The sequence below is a fragment of the Aythya fuligula genome, chromosome 1, assembly GCF_009819795.1.
Source record: "Aythya fuligula isolate bAytFul2 chromosome 1, bAytFul2.pri, whole genome shotgun sequence".
Lineage (NCBI taxonomy): Eukaryota > Metazoa > Chordata > Aves > Anseriformes > Anatidae > Aythya > Aythya fuligula.
In genome coordinates, this window is record NC_045559.1 from 108511327 (window position 1) to 108537998 (window position 26672).

Sequence of the window (26672 nt, forward strand, 5' to 3'; positions counted from 1 at the left end):
ATGATGTAAAGTTAAATTCCTTAATTCTTAGTTCATTATTAGATGATTCATTTCACACATTACAAAGATTCTTAAAATATGCTCAAGCTATTTATTCTGATTTTCAAATTCAGTTCACATGAATTTGTTCAGTTCACACTTTTACGTGCAAATCCGAAATCTGAAAATTATCTTAAAGTAACTATTCAATAGGGCAGCAGTTAATTATTTAACTATATTTTTCTTTGCTTATGACTTTTGAAAACTAGCATTGTACTCCACCATTATTTAAAACACAGATTTGGACTTTGGTGTTCAAAAAGGTATTCACAACACCAAATGAATAGTTGTCAAACTATCTGGGTTGATTACAGTATATTTTGATAAGATTCATGCTATTTGTGGCCTCTCAGCTTTACTCAGGCATTCAGATTCACAGATGATAAAGATATGGTATGCACACAGCTGAAGGGAATGTCTATTCCAGTGAGACAGGTAGAACTTGATTCAAAACCTGAACAATGTTCTGACAGCATCCTAGCAAGACTATATATTCTGAACAGTGACTGAGTAAAAATCAAAGACTTATTCAAATCCACCACTCTTTAAATATATTTACTCATTATCTGCTTGCTTTACTGACAGAACTCTGTATTCTGTCACATCTTGTGCATTCTCAACAGGGCTGTTTAAAAGTTTCTAATTAGGTGCTCCTATGAAATCTTATCAAAGCAACAGGATCATATAAATGTCAAAGTAGATTATTTGAAGGCAAACATACAAGTATAAATGAGGCCCGAAGTTGGCCTGCTGAATCTTATCATCTTGGTAGTGTCTTGTTTAAGGAAAACTCTGAGTTTGATGAGAAAATTTCAGATTTTCAAGTTTAATTTGCACAGCTGGCAGGTGGAAAATAGCTTAATCTATGCTGAGATTGCTATGTGTATTTATGGAAAAGATACATAGGAAATGTGCATGTACAGATAACAATAGGACAAGGAAAACTGTTTTAAACTTTAAAAAAAAAAAAAAAATAGTTTTAGATTAGATGTTAGGAGGAAATTCTTCATTTAGAGGATGGTAAGACACTGGAACAGGTTGCCCAGGGAAGATGTGGATGCCCCATCCCTGGAAAGGTTCAACGCCAGGCTGGATGGGACTTCTAGTGGGAGGTGTCCATGTCAGGGGGATAGTAGAACCAGGTCATCTTTAAGGTCCCTTCCAACTGAAGCCATTCTATGATTCTATGAAAACAAGTTATGTATATCTCAGAGGCTTTAGGAAAGCAATAGTAATGATAACCTCTTGTTACAATTACAGCCTCAGATATGCCATGCAAACAGTTCAGCAGAGTAGTGCTAGACTACTCGTCACACTAAGGTGCTATAAAATACACTAGGGAGTACTTTTGGTACAGGGAAAAAAAGTTACTGTAACTGGTAAAATTTAATTTAAAGTAACTTCAATATTTAGACTCTGGATAGACTTCTATATGCATAGCCTAATACCACTGCTATAGTTATTAGCTAGAAAAATAAGTGCTTACATATTTTTTTTTCAAGTTGTGGTGAACAGATGGAAAATGCTCACAAGCAGCTGACAGTAAGTATAAAACATTATGCTGAATGTTGGTTTAACCTTAGTAAGTCAGTATAGTAAAGCTCCTAAGGAAAAAAAAAAAATATTGCATTTCAATAAATTGAAATGAAATAACTGTTTTTTAATTCTGTATCCTGGATAATGACTTTAATATATTTCAGCTGTAATATTACTTCAGAATATTAGTTTAAACTAATGACCAGATAATACTTATTGGCACCTCTAGATGGGGTCTACCTCATCATCCCTACACTGAGTTTTCCACTTTACTTTAGATAATGTTATCCATGAATTTTTTGTTATCTGTGGAGTTGGTCTTCTAAGCAGTTAGGAAATCACCTAATAACAGCTTAATGAAGCTCTTTTCATTTATCAGAATTCGGCATGAGGTAAAATCCTTAAAGATCATATTTCGCTTTACTCCCATATCAGTTCACACTCACCAAAGGAAGTTGATTTGTTTTAATTTGCTCCTGACAAATCCAATGTATCTGTTACTCATCTCATCCCTTAAATGCTTACAGAGTTTGGCTTTTTGTTCTGAAAAGAACTGCACTGCAGAACAATAATTCCATGTTCTCTTTTCCCACTGTTTTAAGGTAAGTGTGCTTTTCTGTAACATCATGGAATCCCATCTACCTTTCATACAATTTTAAAAGACTATTTCAATATCAGCAAGTAGACAATATACTACATTACCAATTTAGGCCACACACTGCAATTGGATTAAGTGTGCAGAAGAAGCAATTGAATCTGAGGAATTAACACCCATAGTACACACTACAAAACTTGGCAGGATTTCGACCATCATTTTAACCTGTAATCTGAGTGTCCAGGAGGATATTCAGGTGCACTTTTCAGAGTGCATATTTCTGTTTAGTTCTGTTTGAAAAGAATCCACTTCACTTACTCTATTATACTGTCTGTGCCAAACCACAGTTAATGGATGACAGCTCAAAAGACCACTCGATCTGAATTACTGTAGCCACATTCTAAATATTCTCTTGATTCCAGGCCATTTGTTATTTGAAGTTGTCTACTTTGCTTGATGTGAAAAATCATTTCTAGTTAAAGCTAGAACTGTTTAGAATTTATATAAAATTCTGTACATTCAGTAAGTTCTAAAAAAGAAATGTCACATTGTCGTGCATATAGTTACACTTACATGCAGCAACATATACTGCAGTGCACTATAAGGAAACTTGAACATTTTATTGAACATTTTAGATGTCTATTTAGTTACTAGCAAACAAGAAAAAATAACTTGTTAGGTAAGGCAAAAATGACAGTTCAGTTGAATAGGCCAAATACACCTCTTGGCATTTTGATTGCTGATTGTGCTTTTGTGATTATACATATGTATTTACTGAGAACATCTCACAATGTATCCCTTGCACATGCACAATTAACAACCGCTGAGCTTCTTGGCGTCACTGACATACTGTGCATCTCTCTCAAAGATAAGCAATACATGAGGTTTATATTGTTCCTGCTCTGCATTTTCATTTTCTGCCCTGTTAGTCACTGATCCCAAAACAGCTTCAGAAGTCATTAGATTTACAGATAAAGTGATGCAACTCAAAAAACTACTCTCTTCAATGGAAAAGTCTGATTGTTGTAATGACACTTAACGATATCTATTTCTCTGTGTTTTGTTAACAGAACCAGAATAAATGGTGCCAATCAAAGTCTTTCTTGGAAACTGGCCTCAACAAAACTAGGAAGCTATAGTGTTATACTTTTATAATCAAGTATCTATTATGAGTCAATCCAGAAGCAATAACCATAGTTTAGGGATTAATCACTCCACATTAGCTAGTGTTATTTTTAACATCCAAGACCGGCACAGTTAAGTAGATTTTATTTGGCAGTTTTTGCTTGCTGAACAAAAGAACAGATTCAGTGTAAATAATAGCTTTTTAGCAAAACATCCCTACAGGAGTATCTATAGGTATTATATTTGCAGTTTCATTTTATTACAAATGTAATATGATCAGCATTACAGTGTATTTGCTGCAACTACAACTCAAAATATAAATTTCTCATAAAAAAAAAAAAAAAAACGGAAAAAATCCAGTATTTAAGTCAAGAGCCTTTTAACTGACTGTATATGCATTTCTTTGTCCTAAGAAGCAATTTCTAATCACACTGAAAATCTAGATATTTGAAAAAGAATTCTGCATCATGAAGCTTCTGTTCTTAAAGAAATTAACAGATGAATCAAGAATACAATGAAACAATGCAGTAGAAGAATTTTGTCATTCCTTTTTTACCAGATAAAGAAAACATGGTACAGATAGGGTGTATACAAACCTGTGAGATCAGGTACATATGCAGTCACTTTGAAAGTCCCCTCAAAAGAAAAAATGTATTTGTTCTTTGAAGACTTGAATGTTTTACTTCAAATAGCTTGTTAAGGTCATTTTGTCTCTAGGAGCAACCTAAATCCAGGTAGTACACTTAAGTTCTTAAAGGGAAGCCCAGGAAGCAAAGAAGAAATGGGCAGCAGCTGTTACTTTCTGTACTCAGTGTTATTTGAGAAGCTGGAGTAGGATCCTTAAGTTCTTCCTGTTTGTTAGGTTACATATCAAAGACGTGTTGCTGGGATTCATGAGATATAAATTCTTTTAGGTGCAAGACAGAGTCTTTAGGGAATATGGCAATTGCTTTCCGCATTAAATCTCAGTGTTCAGAATCTCTGAATCTGGATTCTGACAATAAAATGGATAATCTGTCCAATACACTAGTTGAAAACCATAATTTCCCTTAACATTAATGCATCGTCTTAGAATTGTTACTTTTCACCTTTCTGTAAACTTTTTCTGGATAATCAAAAAAAAGATCTTTGATTCTTAGGCAAACCACCCTCCCACAAAAGCAGGCAGTGAGGTAGCTCAAAACATGAAAAGAAATTTTAGTCACTGCAGATGCTCATTACCCTAGGTTTTAAAGTACCTTCATGTACTACCACCCATCCAGTTCATGTTGACTTTAATAAAGTGTCAGAATAAATGCCAGTGACTGGCACATGAACAGTATCTTCAGATCTCCTAGCACAACATAAATATCTGGTTTATCCATATAAACATTTACTGTTAGATGTTATTTAAAGCCTGTCTATAATAAATCTTTTCACTTGGTTTTCCTCATGCTTTTTTAAAATTGCTTCTGGAAAACTCACATGACAATTACCAACCTTCATTGATCTGAATTTTGAGTCATCTTTCACATTATACGCTTAGTAATGGATATATATCAAGAAAGGATAAAAACAAAAACTATATGCTACCGAAGAATTTGGCATGGGCTCACTATAGTTGGAAAAGACATGGAGTAACAACCATGGAAAAGTCTAATTGCTCTCCAGCTCCATATCAGCTAGTGTATTATAAAGAATTTAGAACACCAGAACCAAGTTTGATGTAGAATTGACTGTAATAAAAACCCAGAAAAAGATACCACTGTGAAACTAAATTTTTGTAAATTTTAAAATGAACTCTACAAACTAAAAAGTCTCCTTGTGATTTTTTTTTTCATTTTGACAAAATCTCAGTTCACAGGTTTCATTGATATACAGAGATGTTGATGGTAACACAGAAAAAAAGAGCTATTTCAAATCTGGCCAAAAATGAATCATTAAAAGTCTACCAGTTTCTTTCTGAAGAGGTATCTTGCTACATAAGAAAAAATACCTGACACTGGTCCATACCAGATAAGCAGCTTCTGATGAATTATCCAATTCATAATTTATCTATAATACATGCAACTCTCTCAGACTTACTGTAATTGTGCATCAAATCACAGAGAGGTAGGATGCCTGAGTGGCTACCTTTGTACAAAGACACTCACCCTCTAAACTGTAAATTAAAGTTTGTAATTTTCGGTATATACCAGCAAAAGAAAGAAAGAAATCCTTTTAAGTTCACCTGGCCTTCTTCAACCCTTGGATCTGGGTGCTCAGAACTTACTCAACCTAATCATTGATTTACTCTCTCCCCATTGCAAGTGGAAAATAGTCTCTTGAATCTACATAATAGCAAATTTGAAAGATTTATTGTATTATCCCCATCAGTAATTTACTCTTTACACAGGGAATGAATAAATCATGAAAAGAACAGCAAAGGGAATAGGGACAATGAGTGAGGAACACCACATGAAATCAATTCCTGGAGCAATACATTTGTTGTCATGTGCTCAGGGCCATGCCTGAAATTACGCTAGCAACTTATGTCTTTGTCTTTAGACATTTCATTGCTCTAATGAGTATGCTGAAATAACTTGTATGTATTGTGACCCATATTTGAATTGTTGAGCAAAATGCTGATTTGGGAAAATGGGAATATCAAGACAAAGCAAGTGATAGGTGACGTTATATAAAGGTTGATTAATAGGTCAGAGGTTGGACTTGATGATCTTGAGGTCTCTTCCAACCTAGACAATTCTGTGATTCTGTGATTAAATGTCCAACACAAAGCCCTGACTCCATGAAGGAAAAAAAAAAAAAAAAAAAAAAAAAAAAAAAAAAAAGGATCTTTCTAGTGTGCTGGGAATGTAAAACTAAGATGTTCAAAATCATATTCATCTGATCTATTCCATATAGCTATCTAATTAGCTGGCTGGAATAAATCACAATACAGGCCTGGTCCAGAAGAAAGGCTCAGTGAGGTACCTCATACACTTTCTTAGATAACACATCTAACCATGCAAGATGGATGACTTCTCACTAAGTTTAATTGAGATCATAATTATCTTAGTTAACATTCACAGACTGCCATGTTATTTGCTTTTACTATACTTACTATGTCACAGTGAAAAGTCTCAGTAAATGATTCAGATGTAGCTTAACATAACTTGCAGAGCAAGACAAAGCATCCCATTACATGGTATATAACATGATTGATTTGTAATTTTGAACAGAACATATAAGAATGGAAGTGACAAGAGAAACTGAGTGAAACAGCCATTAATCAGAAAATTCCAAAAGAAAAAAAAAAAAGTATAAAGCTGTATCTGATTCATTTAAAAAGGACCATGAACTTGTGTGTATGTATATTCATCTGTAGGCTAGTTAGAATTGCATTATATATGTTCCACATCTTTGACAAAATATGACACTTTTTCTTAGCCTAATTCCTCAGGTTACTGATATATGGACCCTGCTCTATGCAGAAATGTGGACATCAAATGATACATTCAGTAGCTGGATCCCCTTTTTTGAGCTGATGGAGTGTCACTCACCCTGTTTAAAGAATACTGTATCTGCCACGATTACAAACTATTTTTACTGCATCACTATTCACTGTTCTTTCAGAGTTATTAAAGTGACAGCACAACAATCAAAGAAATATTCATTTAGAAGTACTGGTGACTACAGATAAGATACTATCTATTGCAGCCTAGCCTGAAATGCCATGATTATGCTCATGGCTTTAGATAATATTCTAAATAAATATTCCTTAGAAGTTTAATAAATTAGGCATAGAGATAATCAGAAAGTGGGATAAAATGGGATATAACGAGGGACCCAATTTTGATAAACCTGTTAACTGAAGACCATGCTAGAGAACATAATTGATTTTATTGACAAAGGAAAATGGAAGCAGCTTGTTCATGAAACCTGTTGAAGGCACAGAGTCATGAGCATCAACACAGTGGAAGATTAGAATATTATCCTAAAAGAACCTAAATATTTCAGGAATGGGAATATAACAAAGTTGATAAAATTTAGTAGTCCATACCACCATGATTAAGATTTCTTAATTCATGCTGAAAAGTTCCTCAACAGAAACTATAGGAAGAGAAAGGCTTCTGTATTGAATGGTAACTTTGCATTATCAACGTGGTGCCCATCTTTGTAGCTACCTATTTAAAGAAAGTGTCTTGAAAGGAGTCCTGCAAGAAGTATTATGATTTAGTAGATACTTCAGATAGAAAGGTGATCTGCAAGGACTACAGATTTAACCTTTTTCTTTCCCCAAAAAATGGATTTAATATGTTTATTTCAGACTACTTTTCTAAACGAAAAAAATAAATTTAGGGTTATAATCATAAAGATTCAATGAAAGATGTGTATTGCAAGCTATTTCAGACCTGTTTTGCTGAAAAATCTACAAATAGAAGGATTTCAACATTTTCTTTTCTGGACTTCCACATTGCCATTTCCCAGAAGTTAAACAAGAATTTATAAGTGGCAACACTTTAAAGGTGGAAGGCAGTTTCCCATAAGAACCAGCTAATTTACAGCTTTCTACACACCAATGACCCTTACAATTTCACAGTTGCTTCATTAATTCCTATACACCTGCTCCATCTATCTTGAGAAAAAATAATAAATAAAAGCTACAATTCACTCACTACATCCACTCCTGAAGCTTTTGAAAAAAGCTGTCTTACTACTTTCTACCAGAAATTGTAACTAATTCTGTTAACACAAGGGGAATAAAATTGAAAGTAGCATGGCAGATAGATTGATATTACCTGTGGGTCACTGGTACAGAGAAGAAATCTGAATTCTTCCCTGGTGTAATGCTACAGAAATTGATTTACACCAGGGATGCATTTGGCTCAAAGATTTTGAAAGCACACATTTGAAAAAGGAAGTTCTATTTGCACTGTGGGGTTTCCATTCTCATTTTATAAATTCAAGCCTCCAAGTCAGTTCAAGTAGTTCAGAATCCATTTCAATAAAAAAAAAAAAAAAAAAAAAAAAAAAGTACTGATGTACTTTCAGAATCTTCCTCACTGAGCCAAAAAGCTACATTTCACAGAAAACAATAAAGTAACTGGAAAAAAAATGTTTTAGTGAAATACACTTTTTCTAAGCTGTTATCCTAATAAAATAGGGTGAATCAGTGAGGAATAATCATTGAAAATACTATAAAGTTTGCTTCATTGTCTTTAAGGTAATTCATGCTAAACGTGAAATATGTTTTGAAAGATATTGAGCCCTTCTTGGATTCAGAGAGTAAAAACACTTCATTAAAACTGATGTACATTACCTACATTTGCTTTAAAGGAAGAACATGCATCCTGTATTTTTCAAAAATAAGGCAAAAGATGATTTGATTCCTAAATCAAAGTTGTCTCTTCTATCAATTCCAGATTTTGACTATTAAGACATTATTATTATTATTTTGCCTGTAGGAGATGCACTTCTAGCTACATTCTTTGTTGCAGAAGAGTATGATAATTTAGCATTGTATCCCCCCCCCCCCTTTTTTTTGGGGGGGGGGGGGGGTGGGGTGGGGGTGGGGGGAGGGGGGAAGGAGGGGCAAAGTGGATGGGACGACTTATTTACTTTTTTTCTAGAATAAAGTTCTAATTTCTGTTTATCTCCTTGGATATTTTTTCCCCCCAAGTTTTACATATGAGCAGGTATCATTCAGTAGAACACTTCAGAGAAAACTTTTTATTATTATTACTATTATGAATGAGAACAAGACCACTAGTACATTTGCATAAACTTAAGTATTTGAAAATATTATTGATACTGTCTCAGCAAGATAGAAGTTTGTATTTTGGCTGCAAATCTTTGCTACAGATTAAGTATCAGATAATGCTAAATCTAAAGCAACTAAAACTAAAGTTTGAAATGTATTATTCTACTAACTTGTTACAGTGAATGTTACAGTGAAGTAGTAAACTGGTTCCTCAAAGTTGAATTCAAATTTATTGATGGTCCACTATTAATAACAATAATCCAAATCGGGAAGTCCTATTAGTTTGATCCTGTCTCTTTTATAAAATACTGTCAATTTTCAGTCTTTGCTATAGCAAAGCATTTACAGAAGTTCCTGCAGTCTAACCATAAAGATGAGAAAGTAGCACAGTGAAGAACGCCTTCTTGTCCACATAATAGGTCTTCTGCTGGAGTCTCCAACTATGCACTATCTATGCTAGAAGATATGCAGCCTTGGAGGAGGGAAATTGTTTGCAGAGCTCCTTAATGGTGAAGTATAGGTAATATCTGCTAGTCAAATTTGCCTGCGATAAATACATCTCTATCCTGTGGTGTTTCAACTACTGATACTAACTTTTCAGCAGCCACAGCTGGCACGATAAGAAGCACAAGCCTGCTGACCACATGAACTCCCTCTGCTAGTAGGTCTATGATAAAAGAATTTGGCACAACCCCCAGCATAAATCAAAACCATTATTTTCAACTACTGCTATATAGTTCTATTTTTCTCCTATCATCTCTACTGAAATATAGGAAAATGAAGCCTTCATGTTCCCCACAAGACTGTATGATCATAAATTACCTTAAGTCCAACTTTGTTGAGGTTGCTATTTTCAACAAAAATTAGACTTTTCAACAAAATTGCCAACAATAGTATTTCCTAACTCTGCTCATTCTATTTTTGTCTAAATATAGAACAATTACCCCTTGCAAGCTACATTTCTAAACTTTCTTTGCAATGTTAAAGCAAAATTAAATTCATAACATACTCTTGCTCAATCTCAAATATTGAATGAATAGCTTCAAAGAGCTTGTTTTTCTCTAAGCTAAGCACAAATGAGATAAATGCCTTTCTTTAAACAATTCTGCTAAATTAAAATTAAACACTGCTACTAAAAAGGGTTTGATTTTCTTTAGTTTTCTAAGGTTTCCTTGAAATGTTTTTTAAAATAAAACATTACTGTCTTAATAATGAATTTTAGCTTTTTCAAAGATGGAGGTCAGTGATAGGAAAGATAGGACTGTGTTCGCACTAAATGGATTATACTGTTTATTCCAACTTCAGGGACTAATGTCAGTTAGCAATTCCCACCCCCACACACACAATTCCTTTAGAAGAAAATATTATATCTGTAACTATGAGTACAAAGAAGGAGCATTATTTAAGTGTACTTAATAGTACTTATTTTCCCATCTGATTATAGACTGTAGAGATTAACAGCTGAGGATGAGTGCCCAAGCTGGTTAGAAGAGAGAAACAATAGTGCTCATTAAAAATTTATCTTGGAATTGACACTTTACTGAAGCCTGAATTTTAAGAGACATGGTGGAAGTTACATGACATTTTCATAAGATAACTTTTAAGCTGCAGAACAGATATGGAAACTTTCAGAGAATGTTCTGCCAACTTTTTTTTTTTTTTTTTAATAGAATTGTCAAATAAAACGTCTTCAAACAAGTGGGTAAACAATGATGGATCTGATACTTAATTGATAAACTTATACATAAACAATATAATTAGAATAAACTATCAGAACACGAAATGCTTCCAAAGAAAGTGTGATCATCTTGTCAGAATAACAATTTGATGGATTTTGTTAGAAACTCCAAATGCTCATAGCATTATAAAAATCTACCACCATAGGCAGACAGTTGGTCTACCAGGTTGTAAGACATGTTCTGTTATGATTTTCATGAAGTTCTTTCCCTGTCCACAAAGATCCTGAAACCAGAGGCTTGCAACAAAACTACAGGGTCTGTCAAAGTCAGAGGGCTCGCTTCAGGGAAAAAGTGAAACAAACAAAAAACAACAATCAACCAGACAACCTCACAGAAAATTCATTTCAAAAAAACATACAATAGAGAAAAAGTGCTCAGGTAAAGTTACTCAATGTATCCTTCACAGAGATAATCTTGAAAAAAAAAAAAAAAAAAAACCTACAAAACCAGAAGTGACATAAGCCTTTTACAGCACTAATGTTTTTATTATGAATACAATATAGATCAGACATTATAATTTTATAAAGTATGAAATTCAACAGTCTTACTTACCACAAGAGGCATATCCAAGTGCTCAGGAGACTAAACTTTATAAATACAGTTTCCTTTCTGATATATATTTACTTGTTACAAAGATAGTTCCTGTTTTAGGTATTTCTTTCAGTAAAATCAGCACAGAGGCCACTCCACAATCACCAGAGGAAGAGGGCTGCTCTCAGCTGTCCTGTCTCTAAAAGACCCTAAGCCAAAACACCTGAACTTCTTGAGAGAGGGGAACCTCAGAGCCCTTAAAGTGAAGAGTAGGTTATTTTGTATCTAACGTAGACATGAAAACAATACTATCAGCCTTCCTCCCACCCCAATTTCTATTACTGTGGAAGTTGTTTCTAAATTATCTGTAAGTGCCTTTCAAAAAGTCTTAGCTAATTAAATATCTAGGCAACAGTTATGTTAGTTATCCTCACTATTATTTCTAAATCACAGCAGTAGCTGAGATTAAAATGAAGCTCTCCTCTAACATAAATCAAGCAAGGACTGAAAGCATTTTCCCAAGTCGAGCTTAAATAACTTTCCCTGGCCTATAGAGGCGGTTGGAGGCCCCAGCTGGGGCTGATTAGGGCCATTGTAACTTGCTAGTTTAGGGCCCTGACAATTATTTTTCTTCTTTTTCTTCCTTACCATCTCATTTTTTAATTTTACTACCCTCAACCAATTGTTTGAATACTCTTGGATACTCTTGTATAGATCCCATATGTGACTTGATTTCACTTCATTGAGAACACTGAAGAACCATCATGTTTCAGCTTATGAGATCTTAAAAAGTAGTTCACAGTATGAGATTCTTGTAGCATATGGCTTTCTAAAGTTGGAGATAAATCCAAGTAACTTCTGTATCATTCAGTGCTTTAACCGATGAGACTATAAAATAGAAATTGAAATCAACTTTGATGGTACTGGTTGATTTTTTACTGATATCATTCTGTATTGGTTTTGCCTGGGATGGAGTTAATTTCTTCGTAACAGTTCACATGGTGCTATGTTTTAAATTTGTGATCAAAACAGTGTTGATAATGCATTGATGCTGTAGTTGTTGTTGAACAGTGCTTACTTACACAGCATCAAGGTCTTTCCTGTTTCTCATGCTGCCCTGCCAGCAAGTAGGCTGGAGGTGCACCAGAAGGTGGGAGTGTACACAGCCAGGACACCTGACCTCAACCAAAGGATATACCACACCTTGTGATATTGTGATCAGCAATAAAAACTGTGAAGAAAGAAGGAGGAAGGGAGGATGTTTTTCGTTATGGCATTTTCTCTCCCAAAAAAATGCATGATGAAGCCCTTCTTTCCTGGAAATGGGTAAAAATATGTCTGCTGATGGGAAGTATTGAGCAAATGCTTTATTTTGCTTTACTTGCACACAGTTTATGTTTCACCTATTACACAGATTTTACCTCAGCCTACAACTTTTCTTAGTTTTATGTTCCAATTCTCTTCCACACAATGACTGTGTGAAGTCAGAGGAGGCTGTGTGGGGCTCAGCTGACTGCCAGGGTTGACCTACAACACATGCTCTTCTGACAGTTCTGTGGCCACTCAAAAGGATTATATGTGTCTTAAAACTGAATAGGTTTTAAAACACTTCAAGAGATTTTTAAGTCTTACTTTCTCATGCGTGTTTTTTTCATAATGCACTGCAAAATTATATAAAACAAATCAGGGCCATTTAGTAATAGTAGACCTATTTTCCTTTAATTAGACTTATGCCATCATTAGTAAATTTAGTCCGTGAATGTAAGTAAAAGTGAACGGTAATATCTTACCAATCTTACAATATCAGTCACTACATAGATGGATGTATAGTTACAAGAAATGACTAAATATATGTTCAAGATGGGGGGATTTAATTTAAATTTCTCCTGAACTTCACTGCAACAAAAGAAGCTGTATTTTTGTCTTGGGAATATAGCCTAGTCATCTTCTTTTTTTTTTTTTTTTTTTTTTATCTATTTTCATACAATTTAATTTGAAGATAACAGACCTTTATTGCATTTTGTGTGTGAATATCAACCTGTACACACATACTCACATATCCATACTAATACATGTATACAGTGATTTGATCAATTTTAAAACTATATATTTTTTTTTTTACAAAGTCTTTTTTTCTTGATCATTTCACCTTTCTATTAGCAAAGTTCCCTACTGTCTGACAGATCCTTTTTGCCTACTTTACTCATGTGGATGTTTTTATCCAGTCAATTTCTGAGCATGGTGCAGATGATACCTTTATGATTCTATAAAGCTCAGACATGCAAAGAATAAGCTGTATTTCATTCCCCATAGATTGCTTAAAGGTTCTGTTTTTTTGTGTGTTGTTTTTGTTTTTTTTTTTTTAAAAAGAGAGAGAGAGAGACGTGATGGATGGCACTCACAGTAAAGTGTTGTGCTATTTCTTTTACTTTTAAAAGATTTGACTTTTTTTATCTTCCTAAAAGACTTTATAAGAGTATTTGCTTCCACATGATAACTGGGATTTATAACCTTTTTCCCTCAGTGTCTCTTATTTTCAAACATTTTGGTATACATTGTTGTAATATAAAAAGCTTAATAGAAATACAATCCAATTTAAAACATATATGGAATAAGTCATATTATGTCATATATGTCATATGTCATATATCCATAAATGCGAGACTATTGAATTTGTTAGCTAAATTCCATAGGAAATTCATTTCTGCAATATCTAATGGCTTAATTGTATCTAGGAATTGTCAGGATAAATATTTCTTTCCTCTAAGAGGACTGCAATATCTCTAATGTCGAATTGCACTATTCTCTACACAGAATGACTGTGATAGAAAACTTAACTATCTTAACTATCCAGAGTAAGCAGTGATTATGAGCTTGTTAGTTTGGTGTCAGGAACTAGCATCTATATTTTAAAACAGAGTATGTTCTATCTATGGGACATTGTTGTTTTGATGTTTAGGCACTCCAAAAATGGAAATAACCAGGAACGCTCATGATTTCTAAATTATTGCTAGTTATGTTACCAGTTAGAAAACATGAGAGATTTTTGCAGGCCGTTAGTGCAGTTTGAAAATTATTATCAAGTGTTAAATAGGGATCATAGAAATTTTTCCAGACAGTATTTCATTCATTTGCAGTGAGACACCAATACCTAGGTATTCAGAGGTCCTGAACTTGTAATTCATATGAGAGCTGTTCAGGTGCAGAACTTTCAAATAACAAACTTGAGGTAAAGAAGGCAAAATGGCAGAATTACCTGGAAGCTTCTTAGGCTTTTATTAAGTTATTGTCAAAGAGACAATAAGCATAGTAGTGTTACAGCTACAGTTATGTTTCTGATTTCTGGAAAATTCAAACATCTGATAAATAAATGGATTAATAAATGAATTAAACTTTAACTGCTATGTAATAAAAATAATTTGTTGGTTTCGACTATATAATCACTTGAATCTTGATTAGCTTCTTACTTAGAGGTACCGCATTAATCAGAACAAGATCATTTAGAAAATAATTTGTTAGCATTAGAAATTAGATGTTCTTCATAATCCTATATAGATAAGGATCATCACCAAAACTCTCAAAAATAAGGCTATTTGATTGCAAGACTAAGAATTTATAGAAAAGATTTTACAGAGTTAATATAAAATTAAGGCTTCGTTTACCTGAAGGAAAGAAAGGGGTTTTAATGGGTGGGTAGCTTTGTATAACCTTGTCCCTTGTCCACTTAAACACTTCAGTTTTGCATTTATCTTGTCAGCATAATTGGTTATTTGGTGAAATACAGGATGTTTCAATTAAAGGTAAGAGAACCATATTATGAATAAAAACGATTTATTTATAAAGAAAGGAAAATGCCCACTGTCTTGGCTCAATGCATAATTTTTCTTGCTATTGTTTCACAACTATTCTTCTACTGCAGAGAGATCTTTCTCTACAGCTTTCATAATACTAACTGGATTTGGAGACTGGTATTTTTTACCTACTGAAAAATAATGGTGTGTGTAGTGAATAAGAGCTTCTTGAAAGAACACATTGAGGCTTTTATTCTTGCCTATAAACTATAATTTCTGAGCAAGCGGAGCTTCCCTTTGACAGGTTTATTTAGATTTTTGCATAGCTTCTAAAACAATCAGTCAAAGATGACATTTGTTGTTCTTTGGAATGGAAAGAGTCTTAGATATATAAACACCTGTAAAAACTAAGGAAAGATTGTGATGTTGCTTATTTTCTTGTTGTTTCATGAAGGGTACTGAAAAGTGATCAAGGGTACTGAAAGGTAATCATTCTCAGAGGAGCAGGTTCTGAATCTATAGTCCTTCTATTAAAAACAGAAAGGTTTGTCTATATATTGGGAAAACAAATGTCATAAAGTTTCCTAGGAGATGAATATGCTGCCAGCTATTTGAAATGCAAAACCAAAACCCTGCCACTAAAAGGCATCTTGAGGAAGATATTGAAAGTAACCACTATGTGGCAAACATAAATTCAGAGAAATTCCTGTACTGATTGCTGGTAATACAAATACAAGCACAAAGAGAATCACTAAGAGTAAATGCTATAATACTAATCTCAAAAATCTGTGTCCATTTAGTTCATAGTCATTTCTGCCCGACCTAGTTTTTGTATGAGATATATGGTATCTTCAGGATTCCATTAATGTATTTTTGGATCTTTGAACTAGATGTTTGGTAACATGAATGCTATGATATACCAAAAGAGCAAAGTAGAAACTCATATTTGTAATGTAGACAAGAGACTTCCATAAAATAAAATAACTAGAGGATAGAAAGGAGGCCAAGATAAATGAATGAATGAACAAACTAATGAATGAATGGATGAACAAACAAAAGCTTTACTTTTACTGAAAATTCAAGAGCTGCAGCTTTGATGAGGGACATAAAGAGTACAGTAAAAACTGATTACAAATCCAGTGATATTAGAATATAAACATAAATTGTTTCATTTTCCTGTCCCCTTCTATGAATGTGAAAAAGGAGAAAATAAATAAAAGAGAAGCAAACTAAACAAAAAGTTATCATGATACAACATGATAAAACTTAGGGGCTCAAGAAGAAGAAAATGACCTGTCTCTTGTGATATTCTTCCAGTGGAAAACATAAGATAGAAGTGAGTCCAATGGCAAGTTAGCTAATGAGCAAGCAGAGAAAGATAACTGCACCATTGACTGACTAAGGATCATCCACAGGATTATTTACCAAGAAAAATTTGCCAGTTTTCTACAGCTATTTTCTCCTTCCAGCATACTTCCAGGAGCTATAAGTATTATAAATACTTATAATATTGCTTCTTTCATCAAAATCTAGCTCTGCTACAGCTAAGAACAGTGGAAGATAGTAGCTATATATATATTCATTTAATCATGGAGACTAGGGCTTAGCTATTAAGTATGCAAGAGAATAAGGCTATCTTTATGAATATTGATTGCATCCACAAAATAACTTGTCTTGATCAAATAAACAAAGTCCAGGAGACACAAAACTGCTGGAATAAACTGCCAATTTGTGAAAGAACCTTCCAAGAGCTTCCCTGAGGTTTCTGTAAGGCTTCATGCATTGGGTAGTAAGTACATTGCCAGTTTTTGGTTGCTACTTTGTATCCTATGTAATTTCTTTTTATTTTTATTGATTTGACATACTGGAGGATTTTAAGAAACTGTCATGTATTTGATTATGACTTACTAGGTCAAGTCTATATTTCAGCTTTATCACCCTGTCAGGCTTGTTCATTCTCTTTCTGCATACTTTTACAGCATTACATAGAAAAGTCCTTACAGCTGGAATAAGTTGATTAATACGAACTACAACTTTTACCTGTTTCATTCACCATGATTTATGTTATTTTTATTTTACTTTTTTTAAATAAAATGCCAATTAGAAGTATGGGTGTCAATATGTAGCATGCTTAACTTGTACTTTGAGGACACAATTAACAATTAAAGTCAAACACTTCCTACGCCTTGTAATTTTGTGGAAGCCAGAGGCATACAGAATGTCCTGCAAGTTAACCCCTTATACTGTAAATGTGTGGATGTGTTTTGCAAGCTTTTGTTTGTGTGATCTGTACAAACATTAAAATACATAAACTGTTTTGTACTGTCACTTTAAAGTTATTCCCTATTAGTCAGATTTTGTCCTCTTGAACACTTAAAAAAAACTCCTATTATAAAATTATATTTTATAAACTCCTATTATAAAATCTGTTATGTTTAACTGAATGTATGTGACACGATCAATTTCTACTTACAGGGAAATGGGCACTGATAATTCAGCTCTTCTATTTCTGAACTTTTTTTCTGAACACCTGTTTTTCCTAATTGATTGCTGTTATGAAAGAGAAGTGCACAAGGTGCACACATCCTCAAAGGCTACTTAAAATTGAAGTGGAAATGTTGAACTGCAACTGTTTTTGATGTCAGACTGTGAAAGACAGTAGAGAGATACCATATGTGAGCTGACTGTTTCTGAGAATGCTTCCATGTTTACTTTTCCTGTACCTTCAGTTTCTTTTTAAGGTCTCAAATGCAGCCTGCAATACAAAAATGGTCAGTCTTAAATAGAAATGTGTTTATTTAATCCTAATGACTAACAACAACAAAAACTTTTTGTATCTGTTAACATTACTGTCACTTTCGAGACACCGGGAATTTTCTAGTATCTAACCTGAAGTCCACTGAAACTAATGGAAAGACTCCCATTGCAGACAGAGAATTTAAGTAGAAAATAGAAAAGTTGAGACCCACTTAAACCAGAGTAGCATTTTATAAAGAAAATAATGGAAAGGGAAAGGTCTTCAAAATAACCACACATAAATCCTATGAATATTTGGATGAGGGGAAGAACTACAGGAATTACACTACACAGAAAGGTGCCATGTACAGGAGGAAGATGTTTGTGAGAAAAGGAAAATACTTATAAATGTTGACAGAGACAGAAGCTTTGGGTGATTTTTTGAGACTTGGCTGAGATGGCTCAGTTTCTGTTATCAACTTGTTCCTTGTCAAGAAGAATTAAAAACTTTTTGCTGTTTCCCAGACTGGTGGTTATTAAGTGTCACATTTCCCAGGGTGTTGACATACTAGTGAGGATGACAGGAATTGTGTTCATAATTTTAAAGGATTCTATTGTAATGAGTGATTTTATTTATTTATTTATTGTACATCTATTGTTGTTTTCAAATGTCCATACATTTCAAATACTTACTGAAATTCTCCCTTAAGGATAAATAAATGATTAATTTACACAGTTTAACTTTCCTCTTTCTTGTCACCTCAGTCTAAGTTAAACAGTCATATTTTACTTTTAATCTTTCTCCATAAACTATCTTGTCATCCTTCTATTGATGCTCTCAGAGTTTCATTTAATCAGCTCATTTTCTACTTCTCAGCAATGAGCACAGACACAGGTTATCACGGACATTCAAAAAGAGCACTCTCCTGTTTCAGTATGTAGTTTATGTAAAAATGCAAATCAGAGAACATCTGGTCTCATCTCCTGCTCTCTTTACCCAACTTTTGCTCTATTGCACTGCAGATACTACATATTGTTAACTACAAGTCATTTTTGTTGGTTCTCCTTTCAACATTGTGTGTTCATGGAATACTGGCAAGACAATTCAAAAATTAACAAATCAAAGCAACAATACAGAAGTTTAAATACATACCTAATTAATTTGAAATGAATTAGGGAAGGGAAGGGAAGGGAAGGGAAGGGAAGGGAAGGGAAGGGAAGGGAAGGGAAGGGAAGGGAAGGGAAGGGAAGGGAAGGGAAGGGAAGGGAAGGGAAGGGAAGGGAAGGGAAGGGAAGGGAAGGGAAGGGAAGGGAAGGGAAGGGAAGGGAAGGGAAGGGAAGGGAAGGGAAGGGAAGGGAAGGGAAGGGAAGGGAAGGGAAGGGAAGGGAAGGGAAGGGAAGGGAAGGGAAGGGAAGGGAAGGGAAGGGAAGGGAAGGGAAGGGAAGGGAAGGGAAGGGAAGGGGCTCTTCAAGCCTGACAAATTCTGTTTGTTTTTCCTGGTGCATAGAAGGTAAAGGGAGTAGCACATATTTGGAAATAGAAATTCATACCTGGAGAGAGAATCACAACAGCCTCATCACTACTAAAAGTAAATTCTTCTCTTCCTTTGTTGGGAGCATCCTGGGGAACCAACCTTACCTTACGCATCAAAAAACAATGCCATACTGAGTAAGATTGGATCAGTATGGTCTCTTAGAATAAATCCTTTAGTTTCAGTTGTGCTGGAAAATTTTGATTCTTCCCTCCTCATGTTGCATGAAAGTTTAATGTGCTGAATGCCTTTAACTGAGGCAAAATACCTAGATAATACACTTTAAACTTACACAAAAAACCTGTCCCTTCCTAGTACCAATCCCTTTGCTGTAATGTTTGGATCACCTTTTCAGCATTTCTCAGGATCTTATAGAAAACACTGAAGTTGTCCTCAAGAAGAATGGAAAAGAAGGGAGTAGTGAGAAGTCACCAACACCCTGATGTTTTCATCAAGAGTAGCTGATACTTGTCGTGGGGTCTCTTTCTTCCTCAGTGAGGAAGAAAGGTCCCCTTGGCTTTCTGTTCATGCACTTTTGCATCCCAGTCTGCTGCCCTCCCTGCAGCCCCTCTCCGCTCCCCCTCCGCATCCCCCCTTCTCCCCTTCCCGTGTCCCCAGGGCTGTGTGCCCTGCAGAGACAGCCTGGGGCTGTCAGCCCCTTTCCCCATTGGGCACTCACAGAGCTGAAGCTCAGTCAGGCCGGGCAATGGGCACTGGTTCACGGGGTGCTGGGGAAACAGCTCAGCCCCGAGCAGGCCCAGGGCAGCACGACCACTCCCAGGGCCTGGCACAGCCTCCACCCTGCCTCTCCAACAGCAATACCATAGGCACTGAGCAATGATGTGCACTGGTTTTATGCTATAAACTAGATTTAGGTATAAATTGGTTCATATACAACATTTCAACTAACATATATCAAAGTTCATTCTGCATGTAATATGCACTTACACTGTTTACCTCTCCATGGCTTTTATTCTGTAAAAAGAACTGAAATGCTCTCACAGTAGTAAACCTATTAATAGGAAAATAAGTTTCTTTAAGGGAACAGAATGACATGTAGAAGAATGCATGGGCTTTCAAATTCCTAGGAATTAGTTTGTTTGGGATATTATGTCTTGAACTGCTAATAAATTAGCTGTGCATTGTTCTACAATGACAAATAGGGTAAGTGAGCTCATGTTATGTTAACATTAAACTAAAACAATACCAGAAAGACAAATGGCACCCCAGTCACTGGTATCAGGATGAAGGCTAAAGTATACAAACCACTACAGTGACGAGATTTAAGCTAAGATACTAATACAGAATATCAAATTTAGAGACAGTAATTGTTTTTTTGTTTGTTTTATGTGTAGAGCACCTGATATACAATTACTTATCATGTCAAGTTGTAACCTCATCTGTTCTTAATTCTACTGTCTGAACTGTCTAACAAAAGTATAGCTAATGCTTCGAATTTACAATTTTATGGGAAATAGAAGTCTGACATACATAAATTGATCCAGAGATCAATATAGGATGGCAAGTAATATCACACAGCAATATCATTGTTTTCATATAACTGCACTGAAAATGTTACCACATTTTTAAAATTAAAAAATGAAATGAAATGAAATAAATAAAATAAAATAAAATAAAATAAATAAAATAAAATAAAATAAAATAAAATAAAATAAAATAAAATAAAATAAAATAAAATAAAATAAGTAAAAGAATTGTCTGCAGCAATACGCTAAATGTCTCGGAGGCATTTGATCTGGCAGAAGACAAATGGACAGGAAGATTTTAGATTTTAGTGATCCAAGACAAAGATTTGTGGCTGCAGACGTAGGAGTCCATTGGTAAAGTCATACCATGCTGTGTTTGCACATAAATTTCTATCTTTGCCTCCTTTGTTTGCTTTATGAGAGTTCTTCCATGTTCTATCTTACAAATATACATCAAACCAATATACTGAAAGGAGTCAGACTATGCAAACTGATTCTGATATCACCTTTTATTACTACGAAGAATAGACACAAGTCATACAAACCCATAGAGACTTGAAGCTGGTACCTTCAGCCAGAGGGCTACATTGCAGATCCCTCCTAAGGCATATATGTACTCAGAGGCTCAGAGACTCAATCATTATTCAGCAAATTGTGAATGTCTTCTGGGTGCTTTAGGTTTCTTTGCAGTCTTCCTGAAATAGATAGCTTTAAACATAAACCAGACACAGGCCAAATCTAAATAGTAATTTAAATCGAGAAATACTAAGAGGAAAAAATGCCTAAGCTATCCTAAATGAATAAAGTACCAAAAGTATTTCTCCCACTGGACTAAATTTTATTCCTTCCATGTTAGATGATGAACATACTTCTCTGTCCAGGGTATTTTGTTGATCTCAATTCAAAATTAAATGATCATATACTTTGAACAGAGAGAATATAGCTAGCAATATTACTTGTTATTAGAATTATTTCTAAGGGCGGGAGGGGCGGGGGGGAGGAGGAGGGAGTGGGGGAAGACAAAATAATCAGTGACATCACACTATGCACTTCATATTGAGCTGTGTTATGGATTGCTAAATTGGTCTGGACTGCATTTACTTTATCACAAGTTTCTCTATCAGCGAACCTGTTTCTGAAGTAACTATTATCATCTACCTCTGCACTCAGGCACTCATCCCCACGTAAGTGGTAGCAAGAAAATTCACATACAGATACAGCAACCTTAATACAGAGCTCTGGAATGACATTTTCTGAATCCAAATTTAATCAACAGTGCCACCACGTGGTTATGTAACGGCACAAGTTAATGCTCGCCCATAAAAATGATTGAATGGTTAAAAACACGCTTGTATTTTGGAACTGATGTCTTACTAACAGTGCAATCGAACTTACTGTACGTGAGTTGTTAATTTTAATGGAATGTAATGCAAATCTCTCCACAGCAATATGCTGTCTGTTATAAATATTCTGTAATTACTCACCAATCTTGGAGCCTTAGTAATACTGAACTTCCAAAAAACTACATATCTTTTTAAAGGTTTCAGGACATTCCAGGGAAGGGTTCATAAAGAATGAACCCTCTGAATGAATCCTCTGAATTTGTAGGAACAATATTACCTTTTACCAACCTTTTAGCTCTATGCCACATTTTTATTTAAAGTATGCAAGAGAATATCAAAGAGAATAATATGTTAAAACTACTCCTCTAATGCAGTAATTGCAGAATCTTTTTTTTCTAGTCACATAATATTTTTAGAACTGATTTAAATGAATTTTATTTTCTTGTTGTTGTTGTTGTTTTCCATAATAAAAAGACAAGTACAAGTAAATATTAAATATATTTTTATGAAAACAGATTTTCATTTCAGATAATAATCTGTTATATTTCACACAGACCACAGTCCACATAGGAAGACTATAAAAGATACCTGTCCCAGGTTTTCATATCTGAAATGTAAGGCAGTAACAGCAACATCTCTCAAGAACAGGAAAGAGTGAAGCAGTAAACTTAGTGAGGTAACAAGATGGCTAGCATAAAGGCTACTGACATTTTTACATAAGCAAAGGTGACTTTTCAGTCCCTTCTGTGCTACTTGATAGAGAATTTGAAGAAGGAAATAAGTTAACATCTGTGCCAATGTATACTAAGGCCACATTGACTCTTGCAGCACATTGAAGGATGACACTTATGTGACAAAATTTCTGTGTTAGATCATAACTTTTATTCAGGAAAGTATTTTCTGTGCATAAACTACTTCTAGATTATGAAGACAAGTCTTGCACTATATAATCCACAGTTCCACTACCCCAAAATCCATCAGTCCAGCTTGGACCACAGCTGCACGGAAGAAGAAACCAAAATACTGGTCTGTTAAGTTCCACAGCTGTCAATCCCTTTCTCTGATGTGCAGAGACAAGAGCCACCTTCTTGGTTTGCTACATCCTGTCTGAGGTAGTATTGGTGGACAATGGCTCGATCATGCTGCTACTACTTAAACAGCTTGTTTGCCAGGGAGCAGCAAAAACAGGCAGCTCAACCTGAAGGGGAGTGACGTGGACTGAAGGCAAGAGCCTCAGCCCAATGGGATGTACCAGGGAAAGGAAAGGCTTTCTTTGCTCAGGTTTTTTTAGCACTCTTTTCCAAGGCCACTAGTTGTGCTGCCTCTAAGTTGGTCTGAGCCCAGGCAACGAACTTCCATAAGGTGGTGGGAGGCAGGATGTACAGTTATGCATATGATGGACATCATTATAATACTGGTGCTGAATGAGATCTACCCAGAAATGTGACAGCTAACCTCCTAACTAAGGAGGAGGGAGGGAGACTTGGAATGAAATTCATTGACCACTGAACAGCCTTAACTCGATTCATTAAGATATACATTCTCACAAAAAGTCTTATATATGACAGAGATTCATATGAACCTTATTTCCTAAACCACAGGCTGTCCCATTTGTAATCAAAGAAAAGAACATCTCTGAGCCTTTGTTTACAGATTGTGGGTGCAAGAGCCAAAGAGGTGTAGAATACAATTAAAATACAATGAAATGAAATTTATTTGGTAAAAACCAAATACTATTAAATACATTTTAAAAGGCTATCCCAGAATAACAGAATGGTTGAGGTTGGAAGGGACTTCTGGAGGTCATCTGACCAACCCACCCTGCTCAAGTATTGCCACCCAGAGCAGGCTGCCTAGGACCATGTCCAAGCAGCTTCTGAAGATCTTTTTCAAGACCACAAACAATCTGGGCAACCTGTTTCTGTAGGATCTAAAGCAAAAATCTGGAGTGTGAAATGCTGAAAAGTATATTAACAGCCACACTGAACAATCACTCAGAAATAACAGTAAGAGAAGAAAATGAACATCTTTTAAAAACAATCTCCAAACTAGTCAACACTCTGTGAAGGGAACTGTATTGAATTTTGGGTAGTTCAAGGTAAAGGTAGCAAAGGAAAAAAATAAGGTTAAGAATATGATGATGCAGAAGTGCTGGGCACTTATGTCTACACTTGAAGCAGTATAGAATACCAGTTACCTGGCACCTTTGAAAATCAGGCTCTAAAAAGATAAAGAAACTTGGTAATTAAATATAGCTAAGGGCACTGATACCAACCTGAAGGAACCAATAAAGGGCAATTTAAACCTGGATCCCAAACAAAATGTTAGAGATTTTTCTTTAAGGAGATATCATGAGAAATATCCTGCATAAGCAGGAAAGGTTTTGAACATCTGATTTATTCCTTGGTATAGACCCTTTTTCTGTCACTGAGGATACTCAGACTGCTAATGAGGTAGGTATAGCACAGCCAAGTCTTTCCTGACAAATAACACTGATGGCTACACTTTCAACCTTATTGAACAGAACAGAAACGCTAATGATAAAGGTGCTGCTGCTGCTGTATCTCTGAGAGGAAGTGTAAAACAGCAAAAGCACGAGGATACCCCATAGATTTTGGGAAAAGAGACATGGTGGGATACCGTATCATATGAAATAAATGTGTTCTCACAACACTGCTCTGAGATACGAAATTTTTACAGATGGGGGATCCAAAAAAGTTAATTGACTTGCCTATGGTCATGAAAGCAGTCAGTGACAGTCCTGGTAATTGTGGTCTCATACTGCATTGTGTTAAATTACCTACTCACTGGCTCACTGCATGCTTGTTTTAACATGCTATATATGATAGTTATGCAAGGGGTGTAGCACAGAGCCACTGAAGAACAGCACTCTCCGCACCAGAAAGCATATTTCTGCTGGAAGCTGTGTGCAGTTGGGAACCTTTGATGGGAAGCACACATCTGGTTTCTTCACCCTGGAATATTTGATGCTTGAGGCTTAACACAATGAGGACAATTTTAATGACTAAATGTAGCCTGTACAGTCTTAAATTACAAGGTGTCTGGCGGTGGAACATTTTCCCTCTGCTCTTCTGACCCTTAAAAAAAACAAGCAAACAAACAAAAAAAAACATTAGCCTGGTTAATTCAGTGGGCTCATCACATACAGATGTAGAATATCTATAAATGTATACATTGGATATATATATATATTATATATATTATATATATATATTATATGTATATATATATATTATATGTATATATTATATAATATCTATATTGGAGTTGTTATGATGGAATTTAAATACCAGTTCTCAACACACAAAGCAGAAATCTCCTTACATACTTTCTTTAAATCTGGAATGATTCAAAACATGGTATTATTTTTTTCTGGTCATGGAGCTAACTGTAGGAAATTCAACTAGTTTTCTTCAGAGAATAATTGCTTTTTAATATTAAACATTGATCATAATAAAAATAAAAATAAAATAAATAAATAAATAAAAATAAACTGCCATGCTCTATAAAATTACTAGGAAAAAAAAAAAAAAAGAACAAAACAAAACAGCGGGTATTTTATGAAAAAGTTTTTGTTTTTAATTTTGAAAAATGTGGCAAACTACACTTTCCAAATACTATTAGAGAGAAGGGACTGAATGTTGATTTGATAATGGAGGTGATAGTTGTCTCCTGATTTAGCAATAGGAATCAAAATATGCCAAAAAAATAGACTGAGTTAGCCAATGGGGAAATGTGAGATAAAGAAGGACAGCAAATAATTATATAATCTACATTTCAAGGAGAGTATGCTGGACAAAGGTATTTGCAATATCTCTGAGAGAATGAATTTCTAATAACTCAGGAAGTTGTGCACTGAGCAGAAAACAACAGAATTGCCTATATAGCTCTGTCACAATCCTTGAGAAATCAAGCATTGTAGAAATGCTTGTGTTAGGCAATTTAAAAATGCAATTCCTGCTTTAGCCCTAACAAGCAGAGAACTAGCTTATACGTAAAGCAGGCAGATAATCTTTTTGCTCTATGTACTGTTTCCAAAATAGATATAAAATTCTAAAGCAAAACAAGAAAGGCAAAGACGGGGATGATTCTCCCCATGCACATGTTTTCAGGGTGCTCAGAAGTCAAGATCATAGATTTACCCAACAGGGCTTTAACTCTGTTTGTTTGTTTGTTCATTTTTTAATGTACCTTCTGAGGTGATAAAAAGGTAGAGAAAGATTTTCAGTCTAATTCCAAAATCACCATGACAAAAGTTCTCCAGTGTTGATACTTCAGTGTATCTTTCAAAAAGTCATTCAAAAAAATTCTGTCAGAGCCTGTTTTACGTCAGGTATCTCAGAGTCTTCTCTTCAAAATCCTCTAATAAAAATTGCCTAGTGGCTACTCTGCTCTTTCAGAAAAAGATGCAAAAGCAGAGACCCTCTAATGGTTGAAGGTGGTGCAATTTTACTATATTTTCACAAGATCGCTTA